The sequence below is a fragment of the Cyprinus carpio genome, chromosome B13, assembly GCF_018340385.1.
Source record: "Cyprinus carpio isolate SPL01 chromosome B13, ASM1834038v1, whole genome shotgun sequence".
Taxonomy (NCBI): domain Eukaryota; kingdom Metazoa; phylum Chordata; class Actinopteri; order Cypriniformes; family Cyprinidae; genus Cyprinus; species Cyprinus carpio.
In genome coordinates this window covers 12,932,621-12,954,180 of record NC_056609.1, presented here as the reverse complement: position 1 = coordinate 12,954,180, position 21,560 = coordinate 12,932,621, and the positions used below count along the sequence as shown (strand labels likewise).

The window sequence follows — 21,560 nt, the reverse complement described above, 5'->3', positions numbered from 1 at the left end:
GTGGCGATGGATTCTTCCACACCTCTCTTTTAGGGGGAGAGGCCTGGTTATTAACAATTTAGCAGCTTCAGTGTTATGGCATAAATTTACTGATCCTTCTAAGGATTTACTTTCTGGAGTTCAAAAAGCATTTGTTATTTTTTTTTTTTGGGATGGTTGCCATTGGCTTCCTCCAGGTATCCTTTATCTGCCTGTGGCAGAGGGAGGACAAGGACTAATACATTTGGAATCTAAAGTCTTGGCAATGAGGTTACAAACATTACAAAAACTCCTGTATAGTTCAGAGATCCTTTGTCTTGGGGTAGGTTTGGATTATATATACTCAAGAATGTTGGAGTATTTGGTCTTGATAAACAGTTTGTTCTTTATGCAGAATACCTTTGGAGAACGTGCATATTTATCAGTTAAGGTTTTTATTTAGGAGTAATTAAATCTGGAATTGTTTTAAAATATTGAGGACATGAAGATGAACATTATGGTGTTTCAGAACCTCAGTCCCCTTTTTCAGTTATCAGGTGTCAACATGGTCATTAAATTTTGAAGGCTGGGGTGACAAGGTAATGGACTTGATTGATTTAAGAATGACCAATGGAGAAACAGCAATTGCGGATCAAGTTTGAATAAATTCATAAGAATGTGGGAGATTGATTAGGGATCTTAAGTCATCTTTCCCTCAGAATTTCATTTCCTTTATTAATAATGTTCTTGTGAATGGTATTTATTTCTCAAAGCTTTCCTGAGTTCGAGGTAGTTCCTAAGATTGGGAATAAACTGATTATAACAGTCAGACAAAATTGCCTTTCTATTTCAATTAATTTATTCATCATGGAGATTGCTGTACATAAGCTTCCTATCTCTACGAGATTGAGGATGTATTAAATGGAGGATACTACATTGATTATGGCCACAAACTCTTTTGTGTCTAAGATTAACGAGGACTGTTTTGCCAGTATGTCCTTTTTGTAATGCTCTTGAAAATGTTTTTTTCATTGGGGTTGGTGACAAGAACCATATGTCACTTCTGCAGGCTGTGCAGAAGTGTTACTCATTCATAGCTTTTGTCGGCTCTGAGACACTTGCTTGGTATTTTTCCTGCTCTTTTTCTAGCAAAAATCACTCATCACTAAATGAAAAACTTAAAGTGAAGACCTGAGTATTTAAGGAGCCTTATCCCAAGCCCATTGTCTTTGAATGTCGGTGCTACTATATTTTCACACTTAAAACAATAATTTGGTATTCCTGTTGTACCATGGGTCTTCTTTTATGCTAAGAAATAAGTCACCATGGCAGTTCTCTCCCATGTGTTTTTTGCTGCCATCATTATGTCTGAGTATGATTCAGTGGGCTAACACTTTTAATTGTCAGGAAATTACTCGTCAGCTCTCCTATGGTCTCTCAATCCCTCACAGTCACACATACAGCTCAATAACATTATGTCTGGGGAATGACTTTAAATTCTAATTAAGAAAAAATCATACCTTCTTTTGTCTTCTTTTTAAAGGAATTAAAATGTTGCGCTTGAACTATTGTGAGCAGCTTGTTACAGAACCTGTTTAATGGCCTATTTCTGAAATGTCCTTTTACTGCAGTCATCCTTAGTCAATGAAAAGATGATTTTTGTTTGTCTGTGGTTGTTTAATACAGGGGCGTAGGCAGCGGACAGGCCTGATGGTCCCACTCTAAAGACAGTCGGTGTTCAAAGTCATTTGGTGTGCGGTGTCTAAAGAATTTAAGACCAGCTGTTGGCAGTTGTCCTCACAAAGATTAGCCTATTTTGTTATATAGCCTAGTCCTTTATAAATTTTGTGACTGACGCCGGCGATTACTGCACCTCTTTCCTTATTTGTAGACCATTTAGATAATGAATTGACAAATAATAAAAAAATATAAAAATATATATATAAAAAATCATAAACATGACATTTCTGAATAAAATAACTGTATGTTATAGTAAGGCATGTTTATTTGTATAGCACATTTCATACACAATGGTAATTCAAAGTGCTTTACATAAAAGAAAAGAAAAAAATCACAATAAAACAAGGAATATAAAAACTTTGAAAATGATTTCAAATGATTTAAAATAGTTATATCTAATTTGCCATTTTCAATTAATGTAGGCCTGTTACATTCTTCTAATTATTAGGCCTATTAATATTATTAAGTTACATTTATTATTGAATTACTATTACAATTAATTTGCCCCGCAATAATTTCAGCGCATCACCGCATAAATGTAAAAAAAAGTACGAGGATAAAGGCTAGCTCACTCCTCATTGAAAATATTTTTAAAATGGTTTTTCAAAACAGGTTTATTATAAAATGAATAATTATCATTAAAATTATTAACATTGCAATCATCAAAAAAGAAGCTTTATTTCAAGCACAGACTTTTTTAAAAAGAAAAAAAAAATCTGTTTAACACGAAATAGCCTACATTTCTTCCCTCCTTGTTTATTTATTTATTTTACATTTATTTATTATTTTTTCCCACTAGCCTATGTTTAGGTCACAAGAGAAATATTAAGTGAGTAAATTAAAACATTTAGCTACTGAATATACCATTATCAGCATATGAAGTAGATTTGTCTCTCGTCGTCTCTGTGAAAATATGCGCTTTTAATGCAGAGTCAGACGCTGAAAGCACCGTCAGTTTTTACTTTCACTTTCTAGTGAATGGACTGAGGTTAAGAGGTTCACGCATAACTCTTGCGCAAAGTTTGCACGTTGCTTGTGTGACCCACCCTTGAGTTCGCGGTAGGGGGCTGCAGATTTGATCTAGGACACTAGACTCCATCTGTTAGTAAGCCTAGTGCCCGCTCACTTTTGTCCAGGCCCGCCCGAAAATAAAATTCTGGCTATGCCACTGTTTAATACCACTTAAAGAGCAATGTGAAAGTCTGAAAAGCAGTTGCAGGCCTCCTTGTCTGTTTGAAATCCGTTTCAGTGTTTCAGGATTTGTGTGTGTGTGTGTGTGTGTGTACAACAAATGCCAAACATCTGTCAATCATTACAAATGAATGAAATTTAAACAATGACTTATGAAAGCAGCTGATAAGATCATCCAAGAGATTCATCTGTACCTAATCATTGTTGCTTTTTGGTGAAACAATAAAATTTTGATTGCGAAAATCCAAATTTACCAGAACAAGTTAATAGTTAATGGTGTTACATGCTTTAACAACTGATTTTCAATTAGTTCTTTAGGTTTGTGACAACTTTCATTGGACATTTCCCACCTTAATTCATATTTCTCCTTCCTGAGGTGGGCCGACTTCTATTTCCTCTATTACCAGAGGCGCATTGGGCTCCCAGGCAACAGCAGCCCGACATTTAATCACCTTTAGCACACAGAAGAACTTGTGTTTCAAGTTCAGCCAATGAAATCATCAAAACGTTTTTAGAGCCACAATCTGTGATTTCACTATCACTAAAGATAAATATTAACTCAATGAAACTGCATATGTAGTATCAGTTTGATGGAAAACTAGCTGAATTACAAATAGAACCTCAAAAAATGTTGCATGTTGCAAAAAAAGACTTAAGAATTAGATGAATAATTACAAACAAATGTCACTTTGCACTTTTAAATGTGGCATCCAAACCTCTTTATGTAGTCTTTTTATGTTTAGTCTTTATATGAACAGTCATTCTTGATATATTGCATTATAGTTAGTAAAGCAGTGCAATCAATTGTGCATCACAATAATAACATACACACAAGCATGTAATATAAGACACTGATTTTGATCCCCCCCCATCACTTTAACTAGTGTTTGCTTATGATAGCTATAGTAGCTAGCTCAAAGGATTTATAACAGTCTTATGAGTCTTATTCATTTTGCATTAAGTTGATTATGTAGAATAAAAATGAACTTAACTGTAGATGTCTTTGCCTTGTAAATTGTTTCTTTATGCGATCAGTAGGTCAATGTAAATGAACTTATATGGGATTGGAGTCGTATTAAAAATGCATTAACTACTAAAACAGACCAAAAGAGAAGTTTACAAACCTTTCCTGCAGTGGCCATTTCCCAGTGAAGTCGTGCTGTGACAAATGCAAAGAAATGCAGAGATTCTCTGGTGCCTGTTCTTATACATGAAGCAATCTGTGAAGGTGTAGAGAGGACTCAAACGCGAGGGTGACGATTACAGTTCTTTAATCGAATCAAAGTCTGACCACAGGTAATCCAAACAGAAATAATAGAGAATGACAAACTGAAGAAACCCGTAGGCTTGGTATAATAACGTGAACACAAAGCTCCTCTGTGGTAGGGGTGATCAGAGGACTGGCGAGGCGGAGGCACTTGTAGCTCACGAAGGGGCAGACGGTCGGAGAGCACCGAGCAGGTAAACTGTTGCAGTCTTTAGCAGGTAAGGTTCTGTGGATGTACAATGACAAGCACAAAGTAATTCCAGCAGTGGAAGTTATATCGTAGCATACCCCGACAAAACATGACAGGACAAGTGAAAGAGACACTGGTCAATACACATCTGTGACATCAAACAATCTGACAACAAGACGGGGAAAGAGAGGGTTAGAAGAAGCCAACATAATGAGACGGGATGAGGAACAGGTGGGGAGGAACAAGCCTAATGGAAAGTGAAAACAGCTGTCAGTAATGAAACAGAGAGTGATGGGGAATAGAGTGTGTGAGTAACCAGCAGAGGGAGATAGAGAAAGAGACAGGATCATGACAGTACCCTCCCCTCAATGAGCTCCTCCTGGCGCTCCCGAGGGGGAACTCTGGCGAGACTGGAGGAAATCATCAATGAGCGAGGGGTCCAGGATGTCCCGGGGGGAAACCCAGCTTCTCTCCTCAGGACCATACCCCTCCCAATCGACCAAATATTGATGCCCACGACCCATGAAGACACATGTCCAAGATCCTGCGGACAGTGTAGACAGGAGAGCCCTCAATACGAACAGCGGAGAAAGACGAGCGAGGGGGTGAGCGGTTAACAGGTTTTATGCAAGAAACGTGAAATACAGGGTGAACGCGAAGAAAATTAGGTGGCAGACGAAGCTTGACGGCGACAGGGTTAATGATCTTGACTATGCGGAATGGTCCGATAAAACGGGGTGCCAGTTTACGAGACTCAGATTGGAGAGGTAAATTGGAAGTAGAAAGCCACACTTTCTGACCAGAAATATAGCGAGGGCTCTTGACACGAGACCTATTGGCTGCGATGCTCATGCGCTTCTCGAACGACAAAGGGCAGATCTTACCCTCCTCCAAGTTCGCTTGCAACAACTGATGAACGTTTGAACGGATGGGCAGTTAGAATTGGTCTCTTGAGACGAGAATAAAGGGGTTTGATAACCAAGGCAACACTGGAAGGGTGAGAGACCTGTGGCAGAAGATGGAAGAGTTATGAGCATATTCAGCCCAGGGAAGCTTTTCTGCCCAGGATGCGTGGTTATGAAAGGCTAGACTGCGGAGAATGCGGGCAACAATTTGATTGGCCCATTCGGCCTGACCATTAGTATGGGGCTGAAAACCCGAGGAAAGGCTGGCGGTAGCACCAATGAGGCGGCAAAACTCTTTCCAAAACTGCGAGGCGAATTGCGGACCCCTGTCGGACATGACGTCAGTTGGCAGCCCATGAAATTTGAACACATTATTAACCATAATCTGGGCAGTATCCTTGGCAGAGGGGAGCTTGGCAAGTGGAATGAAGTGAGCAGACTTAGAAAAACAGTTGACTACGGTCAAGATGACAGTATTACCAGCCGAGGGGGGAAGACCGGTAATAAAATCGAGAGCTAAATGGGACCACGGGCGAGTAGGAATACGTAGCGGCCGCAGGAGACCAGCAGGTGGGGAATTGCCCGCCTTGGTCTGGGCAAAGACAGAGCAGGATGAAATGATGCACATCACGGTCTAAGGTCGGCCACCAGAAACGCTAATGGATAAATGCGATCGTACCCCGGATGCCAGGATGAGCAGTTAATTTGGATGAATGAGCCCACTGAAGGACGGCTAGGCGTGTAGGCAACGGGACACAGAGACTGCCCCTAGGGCAGCTTCGAGGCGAGAAAGAGCGCGCCTCACCTGTCTCTCGATTCCCCAAACCATAATACCCACCACGTAACCGGGAGGAATAATCTCTTCCCGGGGTGTGACAGTGGCCGAGGAATCAAAGAGATGGGACAACGTGTCAGGCTTGACGTTCTTCGAGCCAGGGCGGTAAGAGATGATGAAATCGAAACGTGTAAAAAATAGTGCCCAAGGAGCTTGACGCGCATTCAATCTCTTAGCGGAACGGATATATTCCAGATTACGATGGTCAGTCCAAACGATAAAAGGGACGGTGGAGCCCTCTAACCACTGTCGCCATTCACCCAACGCCAGGCGGATGGCAAGCAGTTCGCGATTACCGACATCATAATTACATTCTGCAAGGGAGAGACGGTGGGAAAAGTAAGCGCACAGGTGTATCTTGCCATCAGAGGCTGATCGCTGGGAAAGAATGGCTCCTACCCCCACCTCGGAGGCTTCGACCTCAACGATAAACTGTCTCGTGCTATCCGGAGTGAGAAGGATGGGCGCGGAAGTAAAAAGAGATTTTAGACGGTCAAAGGCCACCTGAGCAGACCTTGACCATCTGAAACTGGACTTAACGGAGGTTAAGGCGGTAAGCGGCGTGGCCACTTGGCTAAAATTGCGTATAAAGCAACGATAGAAATTAGCAAAACCGAGAAAGCGTTGTAACGAGACGCGAGAGTCAGGAACGGGCCAGTCGGCAACCACAATCAACCAACCAAGATCCAAACAAATCCCCTCAGCAGAGATGACTGAGCCCAGAAACGTAACCGAGGACACGTGAAAGGAGCACTTCTCAGCCTTGACAAATAGTCGATTCTCAAGCAAGCGTTGGAGGACGCGGTGCACATGCTGAAAATGAATTTGGAGAGAGGGCGATAAAAACCAATATGTCATCGAGATAGACAAAGACGAATAAGTTGAGCATATCCGGAAGGACGTCATTGATAAGAGCCTGAAAGACAGCGAGGGGGGTTAACCAATCTGAAGGGAAGAACCTTATATTCAAAGTGTCCGAGGGGCGTGTTAAAGGCGGTCTTCCACTCGTCCCCCTCTCTAATACGCACGAGATGATAAGCGTTATGGAGGTCGAGCTTGGTAAAGACCTTTGCCCCCTGCAAAATCTCGAAGGCCAAGGACATCAGTGGCAAGGGGTAGCGATTCTTAACAGTGATGTCATTCAGCCCCCGATAATCTATGCAGGGGCGCAATGACCCATCCTTTTTCTTGACAAAAAAAACCCAGCGCTGGCAGGAGACGAGGACAGAGCGATGGTGCCAGCTCTAAGGGATTCGGATAAATAATTTTCTAACGCCTCCCGTTCGGGAGCTGAAAGGGAGTAGAGCCTTCCCCTTGGGGGCGTGGTTCCCAGAAGAAGATCAATAGCGCAGTCGTACGGGCGGTGAGGGGGAAGAGACATGGCTCGGGAACAACTGAAAACCCTTCGCAAATCGTGATACTCCTCCGGTACTCCAGACAATTCCCCTGCCTCCTCCTGAAAAACAGAAACAGAAGACACAGGGGGAACAGCAGAGACTAAACACTCAACATGACATGACAACTTCCAAGACAAAATAGATCCCTTTAGAACTACAGGAGTGAAAGGAGATCGAAAAATAAAAAAAGAAATTGTCTCTCTGTGGTTACCAGAAATGGTAAGAGTCAATGGAATAGTCTCCTTCTGTACTCTAGGTAGGGAACTGCCATCTAGGGCGAAAAGGGGGGTGGAGTCTTTTAAGTGTATGAGAGGAATACCTTGCTGAAGCGCCCACTCCTTATCAACATAGTTTCCCTCTCTGCGCCGTTGGTCGAATCGCCTCTCCACACGAATAGCCAGGTCGATGAGATCGTCGAGCCGAGTGGGGACCTCGTCCCTCACTTCAGGAGTAAGGCCCTCCAAAAAACAAGCGACCAACGCGGGTTGATTCCAGCCGCAGGTGGTAGCGAGGGTCCTGAACTCTATAGAAAAATCAGGCACGGAGCGCCTACCTTGCCAGAGAGTGGAATGCAGCTGAGAAGCCTCCTCACCGTAGGCTGACCGGTCGAAGACCCGAATCATCTCCTCCTTGAAACGCGCAAAACTGGAGATGCAATCCGTCTCTGTCTCCCAGTTAGCCGCTCCCCATTCTCGAGCCCGGCTGGTGAGAAGGGAGAGAATGTAGGCGACCTTGGCTCTTTCCTTAGCATACGTCATGGGCTGTAGGGAAAACACCACCTCACACTGGGTTATAAAAGAGCGACATTGTGTTGGCTCACCCGAATAGACCGGAGAATTATTAATCTAAATTAATTCAAAGAGCTCGGACATCTGAGCAGCCAGCGTCTCGACGGCATGTCGGGCGGCGGAGATGTCCTCCTCATGTCTTCCTAGACGGACATCCTGGTGTCCGACGGCAGTCTGGAACAGGCTGCCACTCGCTGAGTCCATGATTTGGTCAGATTGTTCTGTGAAGGTGTAGAGAGGACTCAAACGCGAGGGTGACGATTACAGTTCTTTAATCGAATCAAAGTCTGACCACAGGTAATCCAAACAGAAATAATAGAGAACGACAAACTGAAGAAACCCGTAGGCTTGGTATAATAACGCGAACACAAAGCTCCTCTGTGGCAGGGGTGATCAGAGGACTGGCGAGGCGGAGGCACTCTTAGCTCACGAAGGGGCAGACGGTCGGAGAGCACCGAGCAGGTAAACTGTTGCAGTCTTTAGCAGGTAAGGTTCTGTGGATGTATAATGACGAGCACAGAGTAATTCCAGCAGTGGAAGTTATATCGTAGCATACCCCAACAAAACATGACAGGACAAGTGAAATTGACACTGGTTAATACACATCTGTGACATCAAACAATCTGACAACAAGACAGGGAAAGAGAGGGTTAGAAGAAGCCAACATAATGAGACGGGATGAGGAACAGGTGGGGAGGAGTGAGCCTAATGGAAAGTGAAAACAGCTGTCAGTAATGAAACAGAGAGTGATGGGGAATAGAGTGTGTGAGTAACCAGCAGAGGGAGACAGAGAAAGAGACAGGATCATGACACAATCTCTCTCTCTCTCTCGCTCTCTCACACACACACACACACACACACACACACACACACACACACACACACACACACACTCACTCACTCACTAATACTGATATAAAACTTATCTTATGAATGAAAAGATATATAGACATTTCCTGACATATTTAACTGCAGATTGTTATTCTATTGTCTGAATTAGATTTTATGAAAGCTGGTCTCTGTTGGTCTCTATTATATATATTTTTTTTAATCAATCTTGCAACACATTTGTTCATACGAGATATTCCGAGTTAAATTGAAATTATTCAAAATCATAATTAGTATAAAAGTCAACTGTGATAAGACTGTTTTCTCCATGATTTAACAGAAGGATTATTATTCTCTGGTATATTACTCAAGACATGGGGAGAATGAAACGAAAAGTTGGCCTCCAGTGTAATTGTGTGGAGAATGCAAGACTGACACTTTGACTAGGCAAAGGTATTGAAGAGTAAATGGTGCTTTCAAGCTGTTCAGCACCTTGATAAACTGAATAAAACATTTAAAAAAAAAATCAAATAGCTGATGCAAATTCTTTGTTCATCATTGTGTAGAATTAGAGTCGATTTTGTCGATAATTTATTTGCAGAATATACAGGTGCATCTCAATAAATTAGAATGTCGTGGAAAAGTTAATTTATTTCAGTAATTCAACTCAAATTGTGAAACTCGTGTAATAAATAAATTAAATGCACACAGACTGAAGTAGTCTAAGTCTTTGGTTATTTTAATTGTGATGATTTTGGCGCACATTTAATAAAAACCCACCATTCAGCAAATAAGAATATGGTAACATGCCAATCAGCTAATCAACTCAAAACATCTGCAAAGGTTTCCTGAGCCTTCAAAATGGTCTCTCAGTTTGGTTCACTAGGCTACGCAATCATGGAGAAGACTGATCTTACAGTTGTCCAGAAAACAATCATTGACACCCTTCACAAGGAGGGTAAGCCACAAACATTCATTGCCAAAGAAGCTGGCTGTTCACAGAGTGCTGTATCCAACCATGTTAACAGAAAGTTGAGTGGAAGGAAAAAGTGTGGAAGAGATGCAACCAACCAGATGCACAACCAACCAGAGAACCGCAGCCTTATGAGAATTGTCAAGCAAAATCAATTCAAGAATTTGAGTGTGAACTTTACAAGGAATGGACTGAGGCTGAGGGCCAAGGCATCAAGAGCCACCACAACACAGACGTGTCAAGGAATTTGGCTACAGTTGTCGTATTCCTCTTGTTAAGCCACTCCTGAGGCATCTTACCTGGGCTAAGGAGAAGAAGAACTGGACTGTTGCCCAGTGGTCCAAAGTCCTCTTTTCAGATGAGAGCAAGTTTTGTATTTCATTTGGAAGGGTGGAGAAACTCATAGCCCAAGTTACATTTACATTTAATCATTTAGCAGACGCTTTTATCCAAAGCGACTTACAAATGAGAACAATAGAAGCAATCAGATCAACAAGAGAACAACAACGGTATACAAGTGCCATGACAAGTCTCAGTTAGTCTAGTACAGAACACGTAGGGGTTTTTTTTTGTTTTGTTTTCTTTTTAAGAATATGATAGACAAGAAAAGAAAAGGTAAGTACTAGTATTAGTTGGTTAAGTGCTGGCGAAAAAGATGAGTCTTTAGATGTTTTTTTGAAAATGAGTAAAGACTCAGCTGTTCGAATTGAGATCAGGAGGTCATTCCACCAGCTGGGCGCAGTCCAGGAAATGGTCCGTGAGAGTGATTTTGAACCTCTTTGGGATGGCATCACAAGGCGTCGTTTCTGTACAGATGTATGCTGATGACACTGTAGTATATGTTCATGTTAAGAATATTTCTCAGGTGGCCGAGAAGCTCACTAAATCCATGGATAATATTACAGCTTGGTTAAAACAATCCTACCTGCAGCTGAATACATCAAAACCAGTAGCAATGTTTTTCACAAAGTCCAATAAAAACTTCAGTGTTGAGCCAAATATTTTCGTTTCTGGGGAAAGGCTGCAGATCATGTCAGAATACAAATATCTGGGGGTTTTGACTGATTCAAAGTTGTCATTTACATCACATGTAAAAAGGGTCTGTAATCGCATCAAATTTAACCTCATGAATTTTAGACACATTCGCCATCAAATATCCACACAGGCAGCAAAAATGTACATGCACTCTATGATCTTATCACATATCACGTACTGTCTACCCATCTGGTCACAAGCTGGTGTTACATTTCTGAATCCTCTGCAGTCACTTTACAAACAAACTGTTAAAATTCTGGATAAGAAACCAATTATTTCTCATCATTGTCCAATATTACAAAAACACAGATTACTCAGTTGGGAAAACATGGTCAAATACTCAAATCTATGTCTTCTATACAAAATTATTGATTGTTTATCATCCCCTCCACTCCACCAGTTTGTTAACATCCGTACAGCTGATCACAGCAGAACCAGAGGTGCAGCGCGGGGAGATTGTGTCATTCCCTTTAGAAAAAGTGTATTTGGTCATACTTCTTTTTCTGTTCGAGCTGCTACTGAATGGAACCGCATTCCCTTAATCATTAGAAATCAAAACACATATTGTATATTTAAGAACCATTTAAAGAAATGGCTTCTTGAATTTCAGATCTGTCAACATTAAAACACATTTCTAGTCCTGCTCCATCCTCTGCTGGCTTCTTGCCTTGTGTGTGTGTATATGTCATGTTTTGTCAGATGTTTGTTGATTGTTGGTTTGCTGTATTTCGATTGTACTTTTTAACATACTAGGATTTATTAAATGTATTGTAATGTTTTTATTGTTATATGTATTCTTACTGTCTTTTAGGGTGACTTTTAACATCTGTCCTGGGACTGCAGATGAAAAATAGCCTTCTGGCTAACTCTGGCATATTGGCAGAAATGTTTATTAATATGCACTGTCCCTGTAATAAATAAAAAAAAATAAAAAAATAAAAAACTTGCAGAGCGCGAACTTCTGGAGGGCACGTAAGATTGAACTAATGAGCTTAGGTATGCTGGTGCCGTGCCAGTGGTCGTCTTGTAGGCAAGCATCAGTACCTTGTATTTGATGGGAGCGGCTACTGGTAGCCAATGTAACCTGATGAGGAGAGGAGTAACGTGAGCTGTTTTTGACTCATTGAAGACAACCCTCGCTGCTGCATCCTGGATCAGTTGCAAAGGCTTGATAGTACATGCAGGAAGGCCCACCAGGAGAGCATTACAATAGTCCAGTCTGGAGAGAACAAGAGCTTGGACAAGAAGTTGGGTGGCTTGCTCTGACAGGAAGGGTCTAATCTTGCTTGAAGTCCAGTGTGAAGTTTCCACAGTCTGTGATGATTTGGGGTGCAATGTCATCTGCTGGTGTTGGTCCATTGTGTTTTTTGAAAACCAAAGTCACTGCACCCGCTTACCAAGGAATTTTGGAGCACTTCATGCTTCCTTCTGCTGACCAGCTTTTTGAAGATGCCAATTTCACTTTCCAGCAGGATTTGGCACCTGCCCACACTGCCAAATCACCAAAAGTTGGTTAAATGACCATGGTGTTGGTGTGCTTGACTGGCCAGCAAACTGACCAGACCTGAACCCCATAGAGAATCTGTCAAGAGGAAAATGAGTAACAAGAGAGCAAGAAATGCAGATGAGCTGAAGGCCACTGTCAAAGAAACCTGGGCTTCCATACCACCTCAGCAGTGCCACAAACTGATCACCTCTATGCTACGTTGAATTGAGGCAATAATTAAAGCAAATGGAGTCCCTACAAAGTATTGAGTACATGTACAGTAAATAAACATACTTTTCAGAAGGCCAACGATTCACTAAAAATTTTTTTATTGGTCTTATGAAGTATTCTAATTTGTTGAGATTGAATTGGTGAATTGGTGGGTTTTTGTTAAATGTGAGCCAAAATCGTCACAATTAAAAGAACCAAAGACTTAAACTACTTCAATCTGTGTGCACTGAATTTATTTAATACACAAGTTTCACAATTTGAGTTGAATTACTGAAATAAATTAACTTTTCCACAACATTCTAATTTATTGAGATGCACCTGTACATCTTAATCAGACCTATGTGATTTATATATAAATAAAAGATTCAATGTGCAGCGTAGAGATGAATATAATGGAACTTTTTGAGATTGCAATGAACTTAAGTTAGTAACAGTTTAACTGATTATAAAGGAAGCATTATTTGCATGCTTTCTAGGCTACATATAATCCTTTTAGAATCTGAATAAAAGTTTTGTTCTTCTTGCTGCTGAGAGAACCAACAACCACATACAGTACTGTCACGGTTCATGGATCCGTGTGTTCATTTATGCATGTCTGTTTCTTGTTACCTTTCCGATTGCTCGTTCAGCGTTGCTCCGGCAACCGCGGGGCTGATGAGCTAATCGTTGAGGCTGCACCTGTCGCTTGTTCTGTCCTGTCTTTATCTGTCTCGTGTTTGGTACTGCATGTGGTCAGATTGTTGTTTGAGTTTGTCTATGCCTGTCTTTCTCTCCAGTCCTTAAAGTCCTGATTTGCTCTCAGCCTCAGATTGTCATCCGGTGTGGTTCACCGTCTGGAATTCTGTCTGAGTTAGATTGGGTCAGTGTCTCACAGTCTCCGTATCGCAGAGACCTGCTCACCAGCTCACCTGCTCACCAGCTCACCAGTGAGGCCCTGTTATGTCGTTAATTTTTGACTACATGTTCTCTTCACATTGCTCTCCAGCCTTCGTCTTTTCCCACAGAGGAGTCCAAAGTGGCTTTTGTCGTCACTCTGCTGTCTGGACGATCGGATCTCTGGGGTACAACAGTATGGGAACAAGGGCACCATTGTTGTTCATCATTCCAATTATTTTCAGAGGAACTCAGGAAAGTGTTTGATCGGGCTGCATCCGGCAGGGAGGCGGTGAGGGAATTGGCTGAGTTACGTCAAGGAGATCGATCAGTCACAGATTACTCTATCGAGTTTGGCACATTGGCAGCGGAATTTAAATGGAACCAGGAAGCGCAGTGGGACATGTTTTGGCGTGGGTTGGCCGACCGTATCGTTAACGAAATTTACACTCTGGAATTACCCACCTCACTAGATGGATTGATTGATCTGGCCATCCGAGTGGACACTAGATTACAACATCGTTAATCTCTTAGATCCTGAGCCCATGCAGGTGGGCAGAGCTCACCTTTCAGGGGAGGAGAAGGAGAGACACAGAAACCAGGGGCTGTGCCTATACTGCGGTACTGCAGGTCACACATGAAAAATCCTCTTCCACGGTAACTCTGATCTCAGTTCAACTGCGGATGGGCCGGGACACTTTCACTTGTAAAGCCTTGGTGGACTCTGGTGCAGAAGGCAATTTTTTGGATTGTGGGATGGCATTTAACCCACCCATCTGAGTCAGTACTCTCTATTACCCATGTCACTGAGTCGGTGAGTCTCATCACTTCGGGCAACCACACCGAGACTATTTCTTTTTATCTGACTGATTCCACTTTGTCTCATGTGGTTTTGGGTAGTCTCGCGTAGCCAGACCTTTAGATTTAAGGTCAGGAATTCATGGAAGCTTTCATTGGCCAAGGCCCACCCATGAGGCAATTTGACTTACATGTCAAACAACCAATCACAGTTTGTTTCATTAACCGTCATATTTTGAGGCGTGGAAATGTCGCCACAATAACAGGCCGGTGTGTAAAACTCTTGGACATATTTTAAAGATTCTATGCCGCAAACTTTAAATATTTTACATACTTTTGAAAATCCAGCGTGTTTTGAATTTTGTGTCGCATATGCATCAGACGAGGCTGAGACTAGGTTTTGGGTCACCCTTGGCTGGTGTTACACAACCCCAATATAAACTGGCGTCAGAACACAGTCTCCTCCTGGAGTGAATAATGTCATGCATTGTTGTCTGCTTGCTCTTCTGTGTCTTGTTTTGTGTTACAGGATGAACATGTGGATCTGTCAAATGTGCCTGCTGAGTATCTTGACCTGAAGGGAGTGTTCAGTAAGTCCCGGGCTGCTTCCCTTTCTCTGCATCGTCCTTATGATTGTGCAATAGATTTATTGTCAGGTACGTCTCCGCCTAAGGGCAGATTATATTCAATTTCCGTTCCGTAAAGGGAGGCCATGGAGAAATATATTTCTGATTCATCTGTCCTTCTTCTTCTCCTGCAGGCGCAGGATTTTTCTTTGTGGAAAAGATGGTTCCCTTTGTCCTTGTATTGACTATCGAGGGTTGAACAGCATCACGGTAAAGAATACCTATCCTTTGCCGTTGATGTCTTCAGCCTTCGAGAATCTGCAGGGTGCTTCCTTTTTCACAAAGTTGGATCTCCGTAATGCCTATCATTTGGTTCGCATAAGGGAGGGGGATGAATGGAATACTACTTTTAATACCTCCAGGGGGCATTTTGAGTATCTTGTTATGCCGTTTGGGCTCTCTAATTCTCCCTTGGTTTTCCAGGCACTAGTCAACGATGTGCTGAGAGACATGGTCGATCAGTTCATATATGTCTATCTAAATGACTGATTTTTTTTTCTCATTCTCCCCAGGAACATGCTCAGCACATCAGGTTAGTGCTTCAGAGGATGCTAGAGAATGGGCTTTTTGTCAAGGTGGAGAAATGCGATTTCATGCACAATCTGTTCCTTTTTTAGGGAACATCTTGTTGTCTGAGGGAGTACGCATAGATCCAGACAAGGTTCAGGCTGTGGTAGATTGGCCAACTCCAGATTCCCGAAGGCCCTGCAGAGGTTTCTGGGATTTGCCAATTATTGCCGGCATTTTATTCACAATTACTGCCAGCTAGCCGCACCTTTGACTGCCTTGACCTCCATCAAGATGATGTTCAGGTGGTCTAGTGTGGCGGAAGCTGCATTTTGCAAACTAAAGAGTTGCTTTGTTTTAGCTCCCATTCTGGTGGCCCCTGATCCCTCCCGTCAGTTCATGGTGGAGGTCGATGCGTCAGAGGTGGGGGCAGGTGCAGCTCTTTCCAAGCATTCTTTTGCGGACGGTAAGGTTCACCCATAGGTGTATTATTCTCATTTGTCTCCTGCCGAATGTAATTTATGACATTGGTAATAGAGAGTTGCTGGCAGTTAAGCTCGCTTTGGAAGAATGGCATCATTGGTTGGAGTGTTTTATAGGAGACCTTTTATAGTCTGGACCGACCATAAGAAGCTTGAATACATTGGTTCTGCTAAAAGGTTAAATTCAAGGCAGGCTCGGTGGGCCTTATTTTTCAGTCGCTTTCGTTTTTCAATTTCATATCGTCCAGGTTCTAAGAACATTAAACCTGATGCTTTATCCCGTATTTTTGAAAGATCTGAACACCCGTTGTCTCCCGAGTCCATCCTGCCACATGACATCATGGTGTCGGCAATGACTTGGGAGACTGAATCGAAGATCCTTAGGGCCTTAGAAGGGGTAACGCCTCCACCTGGATGCCCACTGAGTTGTTTATTTGTGCCAGAAGGATTGTGGTCCGAGGTCATCTGTTGGGGCCATTGTTCCAAAGTAGCTTGTCATCCAGGGGTTAATCGAACAGTGTTTTTCATAAAACAATGGTTCTGGTGGCACTCTATGGCCCGGGACATACAACATTTTGTTTTGGCTGGCTCGGTCTGTGCCACTTCTAAGGTTTCCAGTCGACCCCCTGCTGGACTCCTTTAGCTGCTGTCGGTTCCTTCAAAACCCTGGTCCCACATTTCGACAGATTTTGTTTCGGGACTCCCGCCGTCACAGGGTAACACGGTAGTTTTCACCGTGGTGGACCTGTTCTCGAAGGCAACTCATTTTGTTCCTCTGCCCAAACTACCCTCAGCCAGAGAAACAGCGGTTGCTGTCATTGATCACGTCTTTCGTATTCGTGGCCTCCCGGTGGAAGTGGTCTCTGACAGCGGGCCTCAGTTTGTTTCCAAATTTTGGAAAGAATTTTGTTGTTTGTTAGGGGTGACTTTTAGTCTTTCTTCTGGGTTTCATCCCCAGAGTAATGGTCAGACAGAGAGGGCCAACCAAGATTTGGAATGTGTTTGGGGTCTCAAAACCCATCCTCTTGGAGTCAGCAACTCTCATGGGTGGAGTACGCACACAATTCTTTACCAGTGTCATCCACGGGCCTATCTCCATTTGAGTGTAGCATAGGTTACCAGCCACCTATCTTTCAGAGTATGAAAACCTTTGTCCAGAGGTGACACTGCACCTGGAAGAGGGCTAGAAAAACCATCCTCCAGGTGGGGTCACGCACCAAGGTCCAGGCCGATCGCCACCAGTCAAAGCCACCCGTCTGAGTCGTTGGTCAAAAAGTGTGGCTTTCATCTTAGAATATTCCTCTCCGTACCTTCTGTAATAAGCTTGCTCCCAAATTCATTGGCCCATTTACTGTCACCAAGATTATTAGTCTGGTGGCAGTTTGCCTCAAACTACCTCCTGCATTACATGTCTCCAAATCAAAGCCAATTTTTCGTTCTACCATTAATCCGCCTATCCCAGTTCCCCCACCGCCGCGACTCATAGATGGGGAACTCACTTATTCGGTAAAACGCAATCTGGACTCGAGGCGGAGTGGATGTGGATTTCAGTACCTGGTGGACTGGGAGGGTTACGTCTGGAGGAGAGGAGTTGGGTTCCTGCTAGGGACATATTGGATCATTCGCTTATCGATGATTACAATCGCCAGGTAGGTTCCTCTGGAAGCGCCAGGAGGCGCTCCTAGGAGGAGGGGTACTGTCACGGTTTATGGATCCGTGTGTTCATTTCTGTGTGTCTGTTTCTTGTTACCTGTCTGATTGCTCGTTCAGCGTTGCTCCGGCAACTGAGCTAATCTTAAATACAGCTAATCAGCGTGGCTGCACCTGCCACTGGTTCTGTCCTGTCTTTAATCTGTCTTGTGTTTGGTACAGCATGTTGTCAGATCGTTGTTTGAGTTTGTCTATGCCTGTCTTTCTCTCTAGTCCTTAGAGTCCTGATTTGCTCTCAGCCTCGGATTGTCATCCGGTGTGGTTCACCGTCTGTTTCCTGGGATTCTGTCCGAGTTAGATCGGGTCAGTGCCTCGCAGTCTCCGTGTCGCAGAGACCTACTCACTTGCTCACCTGCTCACCAGCTCACCTGCTCATGTTCATCCTCTACATATCTTGCTTGTTTGCTGTTGTGGCAAAATAAATTGGACTCCACTTGCAACTGGATTTTGTGTTATTACGTGACACATACCCTAAATGCAGGGTCCGAAGTCTCGGGAGTGACATATAAATCCCTCATTCCTCATATAAATGCCTGATTCATTTTCAAAATTGCGGTGATCGATATACTGTAATCATAGGTATCTCATTTCATCGATATTTAAAAAATGTTGATTAAACGTATTATTATTATTATTATCTAAGTGGAAAAGGCACAGATTTTGTGGAAAGACCCAAATGCAGGCTATAGATTAATATAAAAATATTTGAATTTTTAAATCAGTCATTTGCAATAATTATTAGAAATGTTTTGTAATAATAATAATAATAATAATAATTACTATTTTTGGTAAATCTTGTAAATCTCACTATTATCACATTGCTATTTTTGCTACGGTGAAAGTTATTTGTTTTGCACCACTGCAAATTTATGATAAAAACACAGTCCTAGTTATCATGACTTTAAATACTAGCTATGTCCAGATGTCAGACAAAACTCTGCTGACAGGGTTTTTTTTTTTTTTTTCACCACAAACCCTTTGGGAATTCTTCCTCCAAGTTGAACTTTGGAAAGCCATTTTAACATTTAATCTATAAGCCGTACTAGGATCTATTTTCATAGTACTAGTGCTTATTCTTAAGCTACTAGTCCATATTCTTTAGGTACTAGTGTTTATTCTTTAGGTACTAGTGTCTTTTGTAAAGTTACTAGTACTTATTCATTAGATACTAGTACTTATTGCAGTAGTGACTAGTATTTAATTATATTCATCTTGTTAAGAAAAAATAGAACTAGTAATTATTTTTGAGTTACTAGTAACTTTTAAGACCAGAGATATCCTGAACTTAATAGATACTAGTACTTTTTCAATTTGCATTTCTGCCCAGTATGGTAATTGTATGTTGAATATTAATGAGCAAGCAACATATAGGAGAGAGATTAGACAGGAAACAGAAAGAGATGGATGTACTTTTTTGAGAAAACTAATAATGATTGTGGCTATTATTTCTAAATAAAAACATAAAAAAAAATAAGGATTATTACTTTTGTAATAACACTATTTCACTATAATATACAAAACTGGGTATTTAAGAATAAATATAATAATAAATATAGCTGCAATAAAAAAAATAAAAATAAAAAAGCACACTTCTTTACCCTGGAGAAAAACGTAAGGATTTGCAAATGTTTACCTCAAAGTTCGTAATTATTTTTGCTACTTTTACTCAAATTAGGCAATAATTAATAAACAATTAGAACTAAATTAATTTAAATTAATTACCATTCATTGCCCTCGTGTGGAAACTCCACAAGTGAGACTCACTGATGAAGTTCCAGGAAATTCAGTTTTCGCTGTAGATGTAACCTAGTAGCAGAATAACATGCAGATAGAAGTTTTACTGTTGAAACATGAAGAAAATAAACATTGACTGCAACAATAGATGGTTTTATCTGTGCTCTTCAAGCCATCTTGCCTATTTTTATAAGAATAAAGTTTAAAATGCAATGCTAATCGGTATAGCCTTTATGATTGTATAGAATAATATAAAGTGGCGTGATTTCTGCCTCATTCTGTTTAATGAAACCATGTCAGATTACAATAATACGTTATTTCAAAGACTCGACTGATGTTGTGAAGTGAATTTGGACTTAATCATATCATTATACTGTCATATATTTATTAGACACTAGTATCTTTTGTAATTACTACTAGTAACTATTCTTATCTTACTAGTCAGATCTGCTTTTTTACTTGTCTTATGTTATGACTAGCCCAAATGGCTACAGTAGAGTGCAATTTAAAAATCTACTAGTAAAATAAAAAATCCCACTAGTAACATTTTGAATAACTACTAGTATCTAATAAATGTGTACTAGTAGTTATTGAATAAGTACTAGTATCTATTTAATAGGTACTAGTATCTAATGAATGAGTACTAGTTTCTAATAAATAAGCACTAGCACCTAATGAATAAGTACTATTATCTAATAAATAAGTACTAGTATTTAATGGACAAGTACTAGTATCTAATAATAAGTACTAGTGTCTATTTAATAGGTACTAGTATCTAATGAATGAGTACCAGTATCTAAAAAATACATACTAGTACCCAATGAATAACTACTAGTATATAATGATAAAAGTACTAGTCACTAATGGAATACATACTACTCAAAACTGAATAGTTGATATCTCAATGATGGATCCCCATAGAAGTCAATAGCAACTATTTAAAATTTGTTACTAGTAACAATATAAAAATTACTAGTCACTATTGAAATAAGTACTAGTATCTAATAAATAAGTACTAGTATTTAATCAATAAGTACTAGTATCTAATGAATAAATACTAGTACCTAATTAATAAGTACTAGTATCTAATGAATAAGTACTAGTAACTAATGATTAAGTACTAGTATCTAATGAATAAGTACTAGTAACTTTACAATAGACACTAGTACCTAAAGAATAACCACTAGTACATGAAGAATAAGCACTAGTAGTTAATGCATAAGTAGTACTTAATGGAAAAGATACTAGTAATGTTAAATTATATACTAGTGCAGTTTATAGATTAAATGTTAAAACAGCTTGCCATACAGCTCTGATGTAAAGTTTGTTTGTCTGATGTGATATACACTAATGATCTTTAGAGGGTAGACTTGCACAGAGGGATATCTTTGTTGTGATCTGAAGAAGCTTGTTTCTGTCTTGTGTCTAGTGAAGCCTGGTATCTGCTATCATGAGCTTAAAAAAGTGGATTCCCTGTGGTACGGAGCTACTGTGGCCATGGCATTCACAAACTGTTCCACATGGCACCAAACGTACCACACTATGTAAGTGAGTAATATCTTGTCAAAAAGACAGTCTGAATGATACAAGCATTGTGCACTGTGATGTAATCAAACCTGCAGAGATTGCAAACACTCAATATGCTTGTTCTGTCCTTGTTTTATGTATTTCTACAGAGAATAAAGTAGTAATAGTAACGGTCGGTCTAAAAATTTAATTATGTGGTGAAAAAGAGGTGACATGATGACAATGAAGGTTGGCAACACCTAAACAGGTGTCTGTGATACAGTTCTTGTTGATTTTTGGCCTGACATACACATCGTTTTCCATGAATATGTGACCACAAAATAATAATCTTACTGGTTCTTACTGTTAGAAATATGAAGCATGTTGGCTGTGTGTGAGGTCTGCTGTCTCAGTCTGTCTCCGTGTGTTTGTATGCCTGGCTCGTTGCAGTGTAGGCCTTTAGTGTTTGTTTGGTACAAACTCTCCAAATCTTATCAAAT

The 21,560-nt window shown here is 41.1% G+C and overlaps 1 long non-coding RNA gene across 1 annotated transcript; it reads right to left on the bottom strand.

Annotated features, from left to right (window-relative positions):
* Positions 1-2,977: 2,977 nt before the first annotated feature.
* Positions 2,978-6,287, bottom strand: LOC122139405. Its single transcript, XR_006156246.1, has 2 exons — positions 4,014-6,287; positions 2,978-3,341 (listed from the first exon to the last, which is right to left on the bottom strand). It is a non-coding gene; the product is annotated as an uncharacterized LOC122139405 (long non-coding RNA).
* Between the last annotated feature and the right edge of the window lie 15,273 nt (positions 6,288-21,560).